Source organism: Pseudopipra pipra, chromosome 4 (assembly GCF_036250125.1).
Source record: "Pseudopipra pipra isolate bDixPip1 chromosome 4, bDixPip1.hap1, whole genome shotgun sequence".
Lineage (NCBI taxonomy): Eukaryota > Metazoa > Chordata > Aves > Passeriformes > Pipridae > Pseudopipra > Pseudopipra pipra.
In genome coordinates, this window is record NC_087552.1 from 5,424,555 (window position 1) to 5,440,212 (window position 15,658).

The 15,658-nt window shown below is 40.9% G+C and overlaps 1 long non-coding RNA gene across 1 annotated transcript; it reads left to right on the top strand.

Annotated features, from left to right (window-relative positions):
* Position 1: 1 nt before the first annotated feature.
* Positions 2–13,454, top strand: LOC135412702 (uncharacterized). The gene is made up of 3 exons (XR_010429903.1): positions 2–905; positions 12,191–12,282; positions 13,054–13,454. It is a non-coding gene; the product is annotated as an uncharacterized LOC135412702 (long non-coding RNA).
* The last annotated feature ends 2,204 nt before the right edge of the window (positions 13,455–15,658 follow it).

Here is a 15,658-nt window from a genome sequence, read left to right on the forward strand (position 1 = left end):
AGAAAGGAGAGAGTGGCTGGCTGAGGGAAACAGGAGAGCATTTACTTCTCTTCTCTTGCTGTACCAGTCCAACCTGAGTGTCTGCACGAAGGAGTTTTGAGTTTTTCACTTTGTAGGAATCATCCATGAACAAAACTGGGTAGAACTAAGCAGGACTGAACTAGTCCAGAAGGTGAGTTGCTTTGTTGTGCCACAAGAGTGTTTCTCTCCAGCTCCGGTTGAGCGTTCTGGCTTTACAGAGCTGATAGCTACACAAACAAAAGAAAAGCTCAGTTTTCCTTGTGTTGCTTTTTGCCCTTTATGCTCTAGATTTTACAAGGAATGTCATTTTTTTGTGTGTTGAACCAAAAAATTCCTAAGTGAACGAGCAGATTATTTGTTCCGCAATGTGCACGTTAGTGAAAAATGCAGAACAATGGGTGTAGCCCATTTCATAGCTATTAAGCTGTATAGATCATGGGTGTAGCGACAGCTTCAACTTGCATGGGTGCCTTTTTGGCGAATACAAGGCTGCAAAAAGAAATGGAACAACTCTACCAGTGTGTTGGAAGACAAGGCCCAGATAAATAGTGTTATTAGCCAGTGGGGAGAGCAACTAATGACCAGGTGGAGAGCATCCGTTCCAGGTGCAGGATCTGAGTATAGAAACAGCACTGACCTTGCACACCCTGACTTTTACAGTAGAGTATTTAATAGGAATGGAATATGCAGGTAAATGAAAGCTAACTTAGTGATGTCTGGCTATAATCCCTTTGTCACAACCGCCTTTGTATCTAACACACTTACGAGGTGTGGACATCAAATTGTAAGTGCAAAAGGACTCTAAATTGTCTCTCTTTATTACCCTTCCAGGGAGAAAATGGTGCTGATGAATGTATAAATCTGAAGAAGAGTGAGACAATAATGTGAGTATGTGTATAATGTAATATATTGTTATTACTAGAAAGGTAGAAAAATGCCTGTCAGGAAACTACTCTCAAAGCTTTTAATTGTAAAATGGGGTTCCAGGTGTAAGTTCTGTAGGGACTTGATTAGATTCGCTGTCTCCCCCCGTCAACACTCTGGGATAATGATTAGTTCACTATCCTGAGCTGTCTCTCATAATGGAATGAATCTGTTAGTTGTATGTTTCTGTTACAGTTATTTGCAATAAAATGATTGTTTCAAGTTACATTTGCATGGTAATGGACAGGCTTTGGCTGTTCAGGAAGGATGAACAGATCAAATTGCAGGGTTGCTTACAGAATCAGGAACATGGGGTGGTGTTGGCTTTATAGTTTGTTTGTTCTTCTGGAGATTGTTCTACTATTCATAATGAAGCATTTGGGAAGCTAAAGAGATAATGTGGTGGTCTGGTGTCTAGGACACTTCACTGTCTGGAGGGGGACACCAGCTCCTTGCTCCAGTGAACATTTGGAATACTAATTTCTCACCTCATCTTTCCTCTCTTGTCCTGCTGTTTATATTTTTCTTCCCCTATCACCAGTCTTCCGGAATATGGAAACTGTATGGAAGCAGCTGCTGGCTATGCTGGGGATGCCCGCTCTACCTACCTGCTGCCAAGAAGTCTTTTTGAAAGATTTCTGGGGCTAGATCTTATCCTGTGGTCACAGCCAAGGTGTTTTCTGGAGCAAGGCTTGCAAGTGCAGTAGGCAGAAGAAAAGTTAGCCTGAAAATCCCATCAAAAGGAAAAAAAGAAGGAGCTGAGAAAATTGGTGTCTTAGGACTTAAATTCTGAATTTATCTGCTAATGAAAATCTAGAGACCTGCAGGATTAAGATTAGCTAGGTCAGGGTGTGAAAGCAGATGGTGTTACCATAGAGAGATGTCCAAATCCATCTTTGGATTTAACTTTGTATGTTAACTCCTAGAAAGATGTAATGTGCTAACCACACAGTTAAGCTCAGAGCATCCCTTTACTATTTCCCTTGGCAGCCAGTTTGTTTAACTGTAGGTCATGCCAGGAAACTAAAAAATGAAACAAATCAAAGCTGCTCTTCATTTTCTAGTCTGACTCTCTCACCTGATACATTGTGGAGCATCACCGTGGGAAGCTCAAATTCTGCCACATGCTGTGGGATGTGATACAGCACAACCTGACACAGGCTGTGTCAGCTACAGGAAGTCTGAGAATGTGATTTCCTGAAAAACAAGTGAAAGGAGGGGAAGTACGCAGCTTATGTTTTGAAGATGGCATTAGTGGAAACTCCATGAGCACTTATGTCAAAATACCTATGAAGTAGTTATTTAGTCATAGAAGTAGTTGCCGTTTATTTACAAGGCATCTGTATGTGAATTAGGAAAAATCCTTTGACATGTATCAGACCTCACAGAGATGAGTAATTCTATGGAAACAGTGTGCGTGTCAGACGTGACTGATCGCTTGTTACCCTGTATTCTCTCCTTTGTTTTTGAGTAAGACTCAAATGTAAGTGCTAGGAATAATTCAGTATGAACCAGGGAGTGTCTAGTAGAATCTGCTTGTCTCTTGCATTTCAATAGAAGATGCAAAATTTTCCTACTGAGGAAGTATTTCCCTGACAGAATCAAATTATGAGGCACTGGTCCAGCTGGTGTTAGCCAGTAAGCACTGGTTTGCATCAGGTTAGAATCTGAACTCTTTACTTTTAGATAACCTAACCCTAACCCTAATGGCTATTTTAAAAATACACTTACCAAAATGCATTAGCAGCTGTTGGTGAAACCACCCTGCACTGTGCAGGGGTGGTTGTGATTGTTATCTGTCCTCGATCTCTTAATTCTATTTGTAGAATATAAGGCCCTTGCTTTCAGCACCTGTGGTGTAAGGTAGGAGTGGGATCTGTGGTACGTGGCTGATGTGTGAGCTAGGAACTGGAATCAAACTCAAGGCCTCTCTTTAGGCTCCATATGTTAACTTTAATTACTTTTCTGTGTGATTTCCTTGAAATGTTTCATGGTTTTCCCAGTGCTTAAATACTGAATCTCCTATTTCCTGGACAAGTCCCTGAGCAACCTGATCTAACTGGACCTGCTCAGAGCAGGGAATTGGATTAGATGACCTCCCAGGGGTCCTTTCCAGTGCAAACTATTTTATGGAAAGTAAAAGATGCCTTTGGGACTGAGAGATGAGGGATAGCAGGGGAAGCCACAAGCACTCCATTTTACCCAAAGATATGAAGCAGTTATTTTCCTGTATTTGTTGTTTCCATCTTTTTGCAGTAAATTTAATTACCATTGTGCAGGACTTTTTCACAAGAGGCTAGCCAGGAAATGATCTACAGAGGGCTGGAGATAGAATTTCTGGTTGGTAATATGTGTTAAGTCAACCTTTCTTAACACCAGTTCTAATTCAATGAATGTAACTTCTGTATCTTGAGTGCATATATAGTTTAAGTGCGGGTGGAAAGTAAATGTTTGGCAATCAAAATGATGCACATCTGCTGAGAACTTTAATGTGAAGTGATGCAACTTTCCTGAGCAAAGAAACATCTGGAGATGCCAGCAATAAGAAATCAGAGTATAGATTTATTTTTTAAGCAGACAGAAGAGCCAGGGAAGATCTGATGCATAAGACACCTTATCCCTACCGAAGATAGTGACAGCATGAGAGACCACAGCAGATCTTGCTGCCCCTTGTGTTTCTCCAGGGATTTCAATCCAGCCAATACTTCTGCATAATTTGAGACAAAGAAGGCAGAGAGCTCAGTCCTGTCTGCAGTGAGCTCATTTGACTTGTTCCTCATCTGGCTGAGTAGTTGCAGCCTCCAGGGCAGCTCTAGGGGCACCTTTGTGCCGAATACTTCCCTCTATTTACACTGGTCATCCAATTGTAGAGAGAAAGTATTTCTCCTGGGCCTCTATTAAACCTCTTTGAGCTCTCTACTAACACAGGTGGCTTATGTTGGGTGTGTCATTTGGGGGGGACAAAAAGGGCTAAACTGTGCACCTTGAATATGCATAGGTATGCTTTAAATGCAGACCAGAATAGCTGTAAAAGCATCATAAGCTAAAATGTCGCAGTCCTTCAGTGTTATGCATGGATTATGCACAGGGATGATTTCAGTGTTTTGTGAAATCAGTGTTGCAGACACTTGCAATAGTGGATTTTTATCAAAATACGTGGAGGGTAAATTTATTAATTCAACAGTCAAGGATTGTTGACTTAATATTAGCACTTTTGTATGCTTATGAGTTATTCTGCATAACTGTGGTTAGAAGTGTGTCTGTGCCTAAAGAAAAGATATGGTAATAGAAGCATCTAAAGCATTTCTTTGCCATTCACCAAGATGTCCAAGTCCTACCTCATGCTTTGGACAAAGGCCCTGTGTAAGCACAGCACTTACACTTCCTACCTGCAGAAAAGCTTCCTGTTCAGGCTTTGTCAACAGATGCACCGAGCGCAAGAATTACTGTTGACAGTGAACACTTTATTAAGGGGCAGAAGATCCTCTTAAGAATGTGAGGTCAGCAGTCTGTGAGTGAAGAATTTCTTATGCACATCAACACACAAATGCTTGATGTCTAATCCTTTAATATGATTTTTATGGATTGATTTCAACAGGAATTCAAGGACAAGTCTTCAGTAGCTGAACAACCTTCTAGCAACAAGCTGGCTTTGTTGGAATTCATGCTCAGAAATTATCTCACTCTAGTTACTTTTTAATTTTATGATTGCCAGGATCCAATCCTGTAGCTCATCTTCCACTTTTGAATGACTCCTTACTGAAGCAAAGTCCTATTGAACTTTTTGAGTATTTTGCTAAACTAAGTATGTCTGTTTATGGAGGAATGTCTTAGGGCTGTAATAACATGTGGATGACTAGGTGACAACGTTTCATTGCTGTGAGGTTGATTCAGAATATAATTTCCATTTTAGATGTGCTCAACAGCTTTCTTGCTTTCAGCTTTCACCTTGCATGGCAAATTGCAGCTGGTTTGAGAGCAAACTCTTAGTCCTTTGATAATTTCTCTGTGAGAGTCTGTCCTGAGCGTCTGTAGAGCTCTGGCTTGTTATTCTGAAACTTGCTTAGTCCTTCCCTTCCAAAAATAACCTTGTAGCTGTAAGTCTGTTCTCTAAGCTGTCACTACTTTTCTGTTCTGTGTTAGAAAATCTTTCTGCTGTATCTCATTTTTATGTGGAACACAGCCCTTCTCTAAACTGTCACGTAGTTTGTAGAGAGCTCAGGAAGAAGAGGCATCTGAAAGCTACTACAACCATCATGTTTCAAAAACAGTTGTCAGAAATAAAAGATACCTTCTGGTTTAAGTGATGGCTAAACTTTTTCCAGCTGTTGCTCTTGTCAAAGAGTTTGAATTTGGAAGGAAGTGAAGGCTTTTCGCTGTGTTGCTCCTCCACCTGAGGTACTGCTTTAGTTCACTGCACTCCAGATATTCACTAATCTCTCGTAGCAGAGGAGCTGGACATGGGTTTGTTTTGTTTGGTGTGCAGGTTCTGCCTGATCCACCCTGTTTCCTGTGATCTGTCTATTCAAGGACAGTGAACCCCTTAGATGATGCCTGATTACTTGACCCAGGAGGTCTTTGCAATTCCTGGGACTAGGTGTGTGTGCCAGACATGCCCTGAATCTATATTAAGGTGAGATTCTGGGCTCAGATTGGCTTCCAGTTTCTCCTTAGAGGAAATCCAGGTGAATAGACTGGATGTGAGCCTTAACACACTCTGACAGGGCTCAGATCTGGATGGTTTGAGGGCAAAGAGGGAATGTCAAGGCTGGAAAGCACGCCAGGCTATCTCCAGCAAGGATCTGGGCAAGACCTTAGAAGACCTGTTACCTACAAAGTATCTGAAGAGATTTCATCTGTTTAATTTCTTATGTTTCTTGAGTTTATTTCATTACAAGCATTCTGGACATTTAACATAATGTTGCAAAGATTATGCCATGGATTCTTCATGGGATCCCTGGAAGATGCGAGCAATTCCTAGGAGAGAAGAGATTCTTAAATCCATTTTCAGTAGATCAAAATCAGTCATGCTTTCTTTACTGGGGCATGTTCACTACTGCAAATCCTGAACATTACCTACCTTTCTGCTAATGCCTGGGGCTTTGCTGTCATTGCTGATACTGCATTTCTGGCACTGAAGACCTGTGCCCAAAATTAAAATAAGTGTGTTCAGTTTGCTGATTATTTTTCCAGAAAATGTTTCTTAGGCTGAATTAATATATTGTTGTCTGTTTGAAAATCTGAACTTTATACAGAAATTACTTCAGGCCTTTTCTTTTCTTCTGTAGGTGAGAACATTCAACAAAATGGTAAAAATGTAGAAAATAAACTTTTATTTTTTTAATTGCTTTTTTTTTTGATGTGTAGACAATCAGAAGTAGAAGATTAAGAAGCATAAATAAATATATGCAGTGGCTATGAAGTAAATGGCTTGAAAAATCCATTTATTGTGAGGGTGGTGAGGCACTGGAACAGGTTGGCCAAAGAAGCTGTGGATGCTCCATCCCTGGAAATGGTCAAGGCCAGGTTGGATGGGGCTTTGAGCAACCTGGTCTAGTGGAAGATGTCCCTGCCTATGGCAGAAGGGTTGGAGCTGGATGGTCTTTAAGGTCCCTTCCAGCCCAAACCATTCTATGATTCTATGACTTTCTACTCAGCTTCCCTTACATTTATTTGTGATCTAGTAGGCCTGTGCTAAACATATTTTTATTCTATGATCTGAGGGCAGAAAATGACACTAATAAAGCTTTCAGGTCGCCTCTTTTAGTAGCAGCTGCTGCAATCAAAGGCATTTGGTGCCTTTCCTGCAAGGAAAGGGTTATCTCTCCTCTGCAGTGTGAGAGCACACCCTGCTCTAGCCTGCAGGCACAGATAATAATAACATGGAAGGATGGCAGCCTGTGCTCTGGAACGGTTTATGAGGAGGAAGTCCGCAATTACATATTTCTGGGCAAACATTAACCAAGACTGAAGCCTAGCTTCGAAGAAAAACAACAGACTGGAACCTCCAGTAATATAGCTGTTATGTGAACTGGAAACAGCAGCCATGCATTCATGGAGCATTAGAAACAAAGTAAGAATAGCCTAACAACAAAGCAAAAGGCTTGATAATATTAGCACATCCTGGTGTGTGCTTGCAGAAAGTATCTCTGCCCCTACCCAGCCCTCCAGTGGTATTGGAAAGAGCAAGGAGGATTTTTTTTTTTTTAAGTACTCTCTAGCTCTGTGAAAACAGACCTAAGCCAAAGTAATGGGACTATTGTTTGCTGTGCTCACGGCCTAATCCATTTATATCGGTGGTTTCAGAGCTTGCCACCGCACACTGAAGTTTCTCCTTTAAAAAACAAGTTACTTTGGGCATCTCTCAATCACTGCGGTTACCAGGCTAGAAACAATTGCCATTCTGTGCTGCGGTTTTGTAAAGCAGCAGTCTTATTTAGAGCTTTGTGTGCTAAACTCGGATATGCCCATTCTATTATGGACTCTGTGTACCTAAAAATGGAATTGTTACACTAAAATTAAGGAGACAGCCAAATGATACATACTTCCTCTCCTTTGTTTTTTCTGACAGACCACAATTACTGGGGAGAAGCTGTCCACTCATTACTGCAAGCTCTGGGGAAAAGGAGTGACAGAATATAGACCTGCATAGGAGAGGAGCGTTAGTCTAAAGAGACACTTGCTGTGGCAAGCATAATATGTAAATTCCAAAGTTAAGCACTTTGGAAAAAGTCCAAAAGATGAAGATACATACATTAATGCTGCTGGGGGGAAGGAAGGGAATCTTAAATGTCTCCATAGAGAATATTTACTTGGCTTTTTTTCCTCTCCTTTTCTTAAAGGGCAAGACAGCTGTGACTTAGAAACCTTACACTTGGATTAGGGTAATAGGTTCAGGTTTAATGCTAAAAGTAAGCTTATGCTGTTGTTAGGCTAAAATAAGCTAGATATTGTAGAAGATAGGTTTAGTGTCCTAACATCATTCCCTGCTAGGGCAGGCACATACTAACCCACTCCTCTTAGTGACCTGGAATCACTAACATCCAAAGCCCCTAAGAAAGCTAGACTGAAGTTACTGGTTCAGCTGGCTTCTTCATGGACAGTTGTTCCTGCCCCAGTGCTGTCTTCACAATTAGCAGTGATTAACAGTCACGCTGCAACCAATACCCCATAGCGAGACCAGAATGGAAAATGCAGCCCTGGGGACTCTGTGACATCTCTCACAACAACAAATTACCTTCAAAAAGCAGCTGATTCTGCTTTGCCTTTATGATAATGGAAAACCGTGTTCTTTGTTTTTGTCTTTTCCCTTCTCTCCTGTGCCTGATACTGCACATTTTTTAATGCCAAAGCAGCTTTTGGAAGCCTCCCCCCCACACCCTTGAGCACTTTAGCAGGTTAATCCCAAAGTATTTTAACAAAACACAAACTAAACAGTGGTTTCTGTCATAGAATGATTTCTACCATGCTTATGCATGCATTTTGAAAACCCAGAATATTTCTAGATAAGTACTAGTAGAATGTTTTTGATACAGCTGAAGGGATCTATTTCTGGCATTTTTGAAAAGGTCAGGTCCAGAGGGATAGAAAGAAGTGGCCTGTTGTGATCAGTATAGCTGGATTGTGTTGGAATAAAGGAATAAAGAATACTGACCCCTACATAGGTATCACTCTAAATATTTTAATCTAACTAAAATAAAACCATACTTGTGTTAAAATAGGACAGATGATTAATGGGATAATGGGAGGGGACATAGTTTCACCTCTTGTAAAAGGAGTACAAGTATAAACCTGACAAAAGGCTGCTTTTTTCAGTTTGTTTTAAGGATGGACAAATCATGGATAGCTTACAGATTTAGAGTTGTCTTTTGGCTTATCCTTTCCTAGTTTATAGCATCTTTCAAATTACATTTTTGGAGATTGTACAAGGATTTAAGTTCATCTTTCAGTGATGTGTCTATACAAGCTTTTATAAGTTGATGCCGTTATCTCCTGAATGGTAGCAAATTTGGCCCCTGCTGAAGCAGACTGTCTTCTACTGTGTCCTTCTCCTTTTGGGAACCTTAGTAGCACACCAGTGAACCAGCCAAGGATGAGAATCTAAGCAGAATATTCAAGTCAGATTCTTTTTTTGCCTGTTTAAGAAGTTACTCATTGCACTGTCATTCACGATCATCTTCCCGTGTGACAGGATGGGCTCGTCAGATCCCAGGGAGATAAAGCGGAATTTGTCAGCTCCTAGGGGGCCAAAGTAAGCATCCTTCTGACTAACAGTCTCTGTGTATTGGGAGTTATGGGAATTGGGAGTTACATGCTGTTGAGTGGCACAGCAAAATATGGTTGTGTAAGTGTGGTTAGTGGTTAATGATTTCTTTTTTTTTTTGTCTTTCCTTCTCTGCTTTCTGTGCTCCTTGCTCTGTATGTGAGAGGAGAAAGGAGGGTTTGGATGGAGCAATGCAGCCTCTTCATCTTTTCCTAATTGAGTCAATGTTTTTGCTATTTCTAGAAATCATCTTTGATCTTCTCTAAAGGGCCATCAAGACATGAGAGATGTCTTGTGACATGGCAGTGTGGAAGCTGGGACTTCTCCAGCCCGCTGGGAGCTCTGCCTGATGGCTCTTCTCCCATCTTTGCTTACATCAAGACATGAGATTGCCCACATTTTTTCCTGAATAAGCTGCCCCTTTAAAAAGGGATATTCCCACGAAGAATCTGTTTACAATCTGAGGGTTCCTACATTCAGCTGTCCCCACAAACCAAAATGAAATGCAAAGATATGATGTGAGCTTCTAACAGGAGAGAGAGGGAGCCCTGAACTCAGCATCTGATTTGGAAGAGGGCCTTTATCATCTTTATGCTGGTGGCCATAGTTGATAATAAGGGTGAATAAAGCAGATCTTCAGCGAGTGCAGTGGTTACCTTCAAATGAAACAAAACACTGAGAATCACCTAAAATCTTACCAGTGGTTGTGAACACACTATGTGACACTTTAAATTCTCCCAGAGAGAATTTTGACTCCCTAATGATTTGCTTCAGAGCACGAGCCTCTGCAGCACTGGGTGTGAGAGAGAGCCTTGTGTAGGCAACGCTGTGTTGACAAGTGCCTTGTACCATCTGCCTCCTTCCTCCACAAATCCATCAGCATCCATGCAGCAGCTTGTACTTGGTAAGAGCACTGAAAGGAGATGTGATTTAGATTTAATCATTAGCAAATGTCCCTTGACTGTTTCTCAGTTGCCCATCTGAGTTTAATTCCATGAGAAGGAAACTCTGATGTATTCCTGCCTTCAGGTATAATTACTTCAAGACAGATTGACCGTTTAAGCACACACGACACTGCTTAGCTTTAATTAGAGTAAATTGGCAGAATTTATATGACCGGTAGTTTTGGGGACTGTCAGATGCATGAAAGTATATTTTGCATATCATTTCCTGCTGAGGCTAAGACCAAGGTACTAGCTGAAAGGCTTGTAATTAGGATAAAAACACTTTGTAAATTTAACCCTATCTCCATTAGCAGCAGAGTGGGACTGGCTGGGGAAGGGGGTGGTGCTCCAGGGAGACAAAAACATTTGAAACAGAATGTGAAGAAAGAAGTTGCTGGAGACTGTGCAATAATAGAGACAAGTGTTATTGCCAAACTGAAATCTTTGTAGACAGGCACAGGTGATTTGTAAGTGTGTAAGTAAGATTTATAAACCTAAAGTTAATTTTTTTGAAGGTTGTTCTAGTATATCATATAACACCAATGTTGATATAACTGAGATTAAAAAGAAAAAGAGGTTTGGCTGGATGTTCTGTCACAACAATTCCTAATGCACCGATTCAGAGCACCCTGGAATAACATCAGTCTGTGCTGTATCCACTCCTGACTTGACCCTCAGCTGTCACAGCAGTGCAAGAAATGAGGATTTAGTACGCAAAAAGATCCCAAATCCTTGACTGAGCAATAAGTGAAGATCAGGAGTGCTCTTGAGTCCCTTCTGTACCGAGCCCTGAGAGGCAGTGCTCAGAGAAACATGAAGGGAAGAGCCTCTCATTGCTGTGCCCTAGACCTCTTGGTTAGAGCAGCACTTTCCCAAACCAGGAGCAGGGAGCTGTAGGGTGCCAAGCACCTGCTGATGCTGGTGGATCTTGTCCTTGCAGTTTGGATGCAGTTTACAGTCTGTCTCTGCCTGGCAACTGGGGAATCTCCATTTAAAAATTTGTGGAAGATGAAGGGTCCTGAATTTTCCCAAAGAAGGAATAGATGAACAGAGGGGGCTCAAATTCTATTAACTTATTGGCACAAGGTTTGTTAACTGTTCTCTGCTTGATCTTGGGAGCTGTTGCTCATGGTGTTCCCTGAGAAGCTTCTGGATTAACAAGAGTTGCATTATAAGAGCTTTTTTTTTTTTTTTCTGAAATGACCCAAAATGTAAAGTTTCTGTTCTATTGCTTAGCACATGAGACGTGGCAATATCATCCTGCTGATTTGAAGTTTGGTATAAAGGCTTGGTGGAAGTGGTCTCAAACTTCTTCTATGATGAGGTCAGGATGACATGTGAGTCTGTTTACGTGAGGATGCTGCAAATACGGTGGGCCCAGCATACTGAACTATTCTGCTTTCTGTTTTCTTCATAATGTGTCCTGGGCCTGAGAACTGTGAAGAAAGTGGAGGGGCTGTGGATTTTCACACTTTGGTCCCAGTGTTTAAGTTGCTGAATAGTTCAGTGTCCTGAGAGGAGTTTTATTTCCATGTCAGCTGTACCTGCTTGGACACATCTTTGCTTTAATTTGTTGCAAGTGTGCCACTATCCAAACATGATATATCTGGATCCAACAGTCCCTTGAAACTGTGTTTTCTCTAGGCAGGGTGATGGAGTCTGTAGATGGATGGGAGTGGATATCTTGTGTTAATCATGACAGAGGCCAGTCTGGCTGCTCCTTGTTTCTTGCTGCTTTTATGGGATTTTTGACTCTGTGACCGAGTTTAAAGACACTCGACAAGATCTACATCTGCTGATGAGTTAAGAGCTTGCTGTCAGCACCCATTCTTCCAGCACAGTATCAGTACTTCAGGTTTCAGTCACCCTAATCTCTCTGCTTTCAGAAATGGAGTTCTGCGTCCTTGAAAATGGGACACAGTGGAAATTCTTTTGATCTGTTTGTGCTTTAACAACATGGTGGCAGTACTAAGGTAAGAAAGTTTGAGTAAAAACTCTATGAATTCTTTGCTGTTCATTGTTCTCCTTCCCTTAATAGAAATGTTACAAGAGGAATTTCTGATAACAAGCAGTTTTTCTGAATCCCACATGTTCCAGACTGAAGTGAAATGGCAGAAAAAAAGGCTCAAGGTGAGTGAAGAGTATTTAGTGCACTGGAGGAATGGTGATGATCTTGGCAGTTCGACTGTACGTTTGTTTCTAAGCCCAGCACAGATGTTTTTTCCTGTCACTTTTATTTTTAGTAGGATGCTGGGGGTGCAAAACAAATATGAAACGTTTAGGACAGCATTTTGTGCTGTGACTAATCTGTCCTCTCTGAAGCTAATAATCATCCCAACTACTTCCAAGAGGGAAGTCATGGAGTTGCGTTTTTTTGCTGCATGGCACATCACAAACAAGAAAAGTGGTTAATGACTGCTAATAACTCCCTGAATTCTCCTCTTCAGGGAGCCTTCCCTCGGGAGAGCCGTTATCGTTAATCTGGTTAAATCGGGATGTTTTCCCTCCTTTTCTTACACTGTTTGCTCTGCTTCGAGGTAGTTACAGTTCATTTATGCCTGGTGAAGGAACGAGTGGTGTTTGCCAGGGCCAGCTGCAAGGGCTGATGGGCTCCCGTTTGCATAGGCCACATTACAAAGGCAGACCACATCCTAGCCAGGACAAAGTGCTGTCTGATACACAGCTGGCACACACCAGTGCCTCCCTGGAGGCCAGCCAGGGTGTGGGCAGGCTTTGTGAGAAGGCACTGTGTTAGTCTGCCTTGGAAGTTGAAGGAAGGGATAAACCAACTAAATTAATCTTTCTTTCCATTCTCTGGCAGAGCTTCCACCAGTCAAAATATGCATATGATTCACTACAGGATAAATTTTTTCCTGTGTTTTTTTGTTTGCTGTCATCTAGGAGAGAAGTGGTGTGTCATTCACTCAGCTGCCTCGCTTGGAGCAGAGCACAGCGAGACAAAACTAGAAGACCCTTGCTTAGGCAACTTCTTGCAAAGATATTCTTGCTCCAGGTCTAAGGTATTTTTGCAACCAAGTTATAAATACAACATGTTCATCTTCTTCCATCTAACAAGTTAAAAAAAACCCACACAGAGCAAGTTTAAACTTGGATTTAAACTAGGATTTAAACTTCCAGCTTTTACTGAAATGGGTGGGTAAGCATCTATGTGCTTGTCAGCTGTGTCTAACTCTTATAAAATAAAAATATAAGAATATAATAGAAAACCTGAGTGAGCTCCCTTGTGAGGAAGAGGGTGAAGCTACTGTTGTTGTACACATACAAATCATTATTTTCTGTGAGTTAAGAACAGCAAGATGAATCCACAGACTGGATTTGGTGACAGAGTTGGAGAAACTACCCCATACTTCCTTGATTTTTACATCTGTAAAAAAAAAATCAGAGGAACAACTGTTTTTCTTTTCAGTTAAACAGTACAATAAAATATGAACTTGATGGAATCCTGAAGGCAGCTTAGGGTGATTTTGAAAAGGAGTGGGACTGCATAGGTTTGAGTTTTTTGAGCCTCGCAATGCATTTCTTAGTTGATAGAATTATCATGTGGCTACAGGGTTTTAATAAACCTTTTTGCAGCTAAAATAAAACGTTGAGGTTTGATGGGAAAGCAGATTGAAGTGGAACATTGGTTACATCAGTAAATGTGCCTTATTCTCAATTGGCAGTGGTGAGTGTGAGTCAGTATGTTTGTTTCAGCCTCTAAAAATACCATATGTCTTTATAATTCCAAACAAGTCCTTATGATGGACAGAACCAGTGCTCTTTTTTTTTTTTGCTTAAATATGGCACAGTATCTGCTGCGTATTGAATATCTCTGAAAACAAACCAACCCACACCCTGATTGACCACTGTTTTTTGCTGTCTACCTCATCAAAATGAGTGACCTGACAAAGACATGAAACTTCAGGTGGCTGTGGGGATGTTGGTCCCCACAAGGATAAGGGATGTCTTATGTTTGTAGATGCTGGAGATCAAAGTTAGTCCTGGCATAAGCAGGTGAGTTTTCCATTCAAGCTGATGGGAGTTGTCCCCATCTGTGCCAAGAATGAACTCTTTAAGAATACACTTGTGGGTGAATTCCTCACAGATTTTGTTTATCCAGTTTTGGGTAAACTCGTTGTCCTAAAAACTACCGCGTGAACCCAGCTTTACTGTATGATTCAATATCAAAACTATGTGAAATTAGCCCTTTTTCTTTGGATCTCATGGGTTTGACCTGAAAATAATTCTGAGGTTTTTAGTCTCCTTGAATGTAAAAGTTGAACAAAAATAGAGTGCATAACAATTTTGTTTAAACCAAAAAAAGGCCTTGGTGAAAATACCTATCCCCTGGAATAATTGTTGAGATCCCCACTGGTTTAAGACCTTTAAAATTAGGCAAATACACTGTACGGGACTCTTTTTCTTCACTGATTTCATTCAAACGTGCTCCTGGACAAATTCTGAAAGGAAGTGGATTTTATATTTTATTGGGAACAGACCAGCCATTCACTGTTGGGATTCAAATCCATTTGTCTTGAAAACTTGGAGACCATTTGCTCATATATATTCTGGTAGAAACTACTGGAAATTCTAGTTGCCATCACGTATGAGTCTGTTTGACTGATCTATAGGTGCCCTAAAGTTGTGAAACCTCCTTTACAGTGAGGAGAATTCTTTTTTGTGTCTTAGAAGGAAAAAGCCCACCATGTCCTCAAATACACATCTTTTGGTCTAGAGCTGACTTCATTTCTTCTACACTTTTACAAAACACATATGTTTTGTCCAAAATCTATTAATAACTTCAGTTTTCTGTATTCTAACTGTAGTATTTAAATTGTTTGTTCTGCATTTCCTTTTCTTCTTTTATGACTGTGACAGGATAACTAGAAATATTTGATAAATCTGTTGAATTGCACAGAGGGACTGTCAGAAGCATCACAGAGAGAATTCCTTATCCATCTGTAGAGCACTGGAATATTGCATCCATGCAGCCATGTCAGTATGGCTGTATTTGAGCACAAAACGCTTATTCAGACAAGTGCTGAGCTTAAAGGAACCTTCCTGTGTTGTAGGTTGGCCTTTTCAGGATTGTGTTGTCTTTTTTTGGATTGTGGTAGGGTTGGTTTGGTTTTACTATTTTTTTCTAATTAATTAGGAACATGGATGTAGAAAGTATTGAAGCTTTGCTAGAGTTGTATGTGAAGGAACAAACTATTGTTACTGTTTGTGGGAGGAATCTGCTCAATAAGCCAATATATGGGTCCCTATGTCAGCTGATAGTACCCTTGTTAAAGCCCATTACTATAGGCCTGTCTTTCCTCCTGCCCTTGTCACTTGAAAAGCTCTAAAGCCATCACTCTCTATTTATCTGGTTTTAGAGAGAATGGGAAGAGCTGTTTCAAATCCCCAGGAAACACGCTGAACAAAGGGTGTGATTTGCTAGGTCAGACCAATGGCTTATCTCGTCTCCTGGCTGCTCCCAGCCTTTGGCCTTTATCAGTGCTTC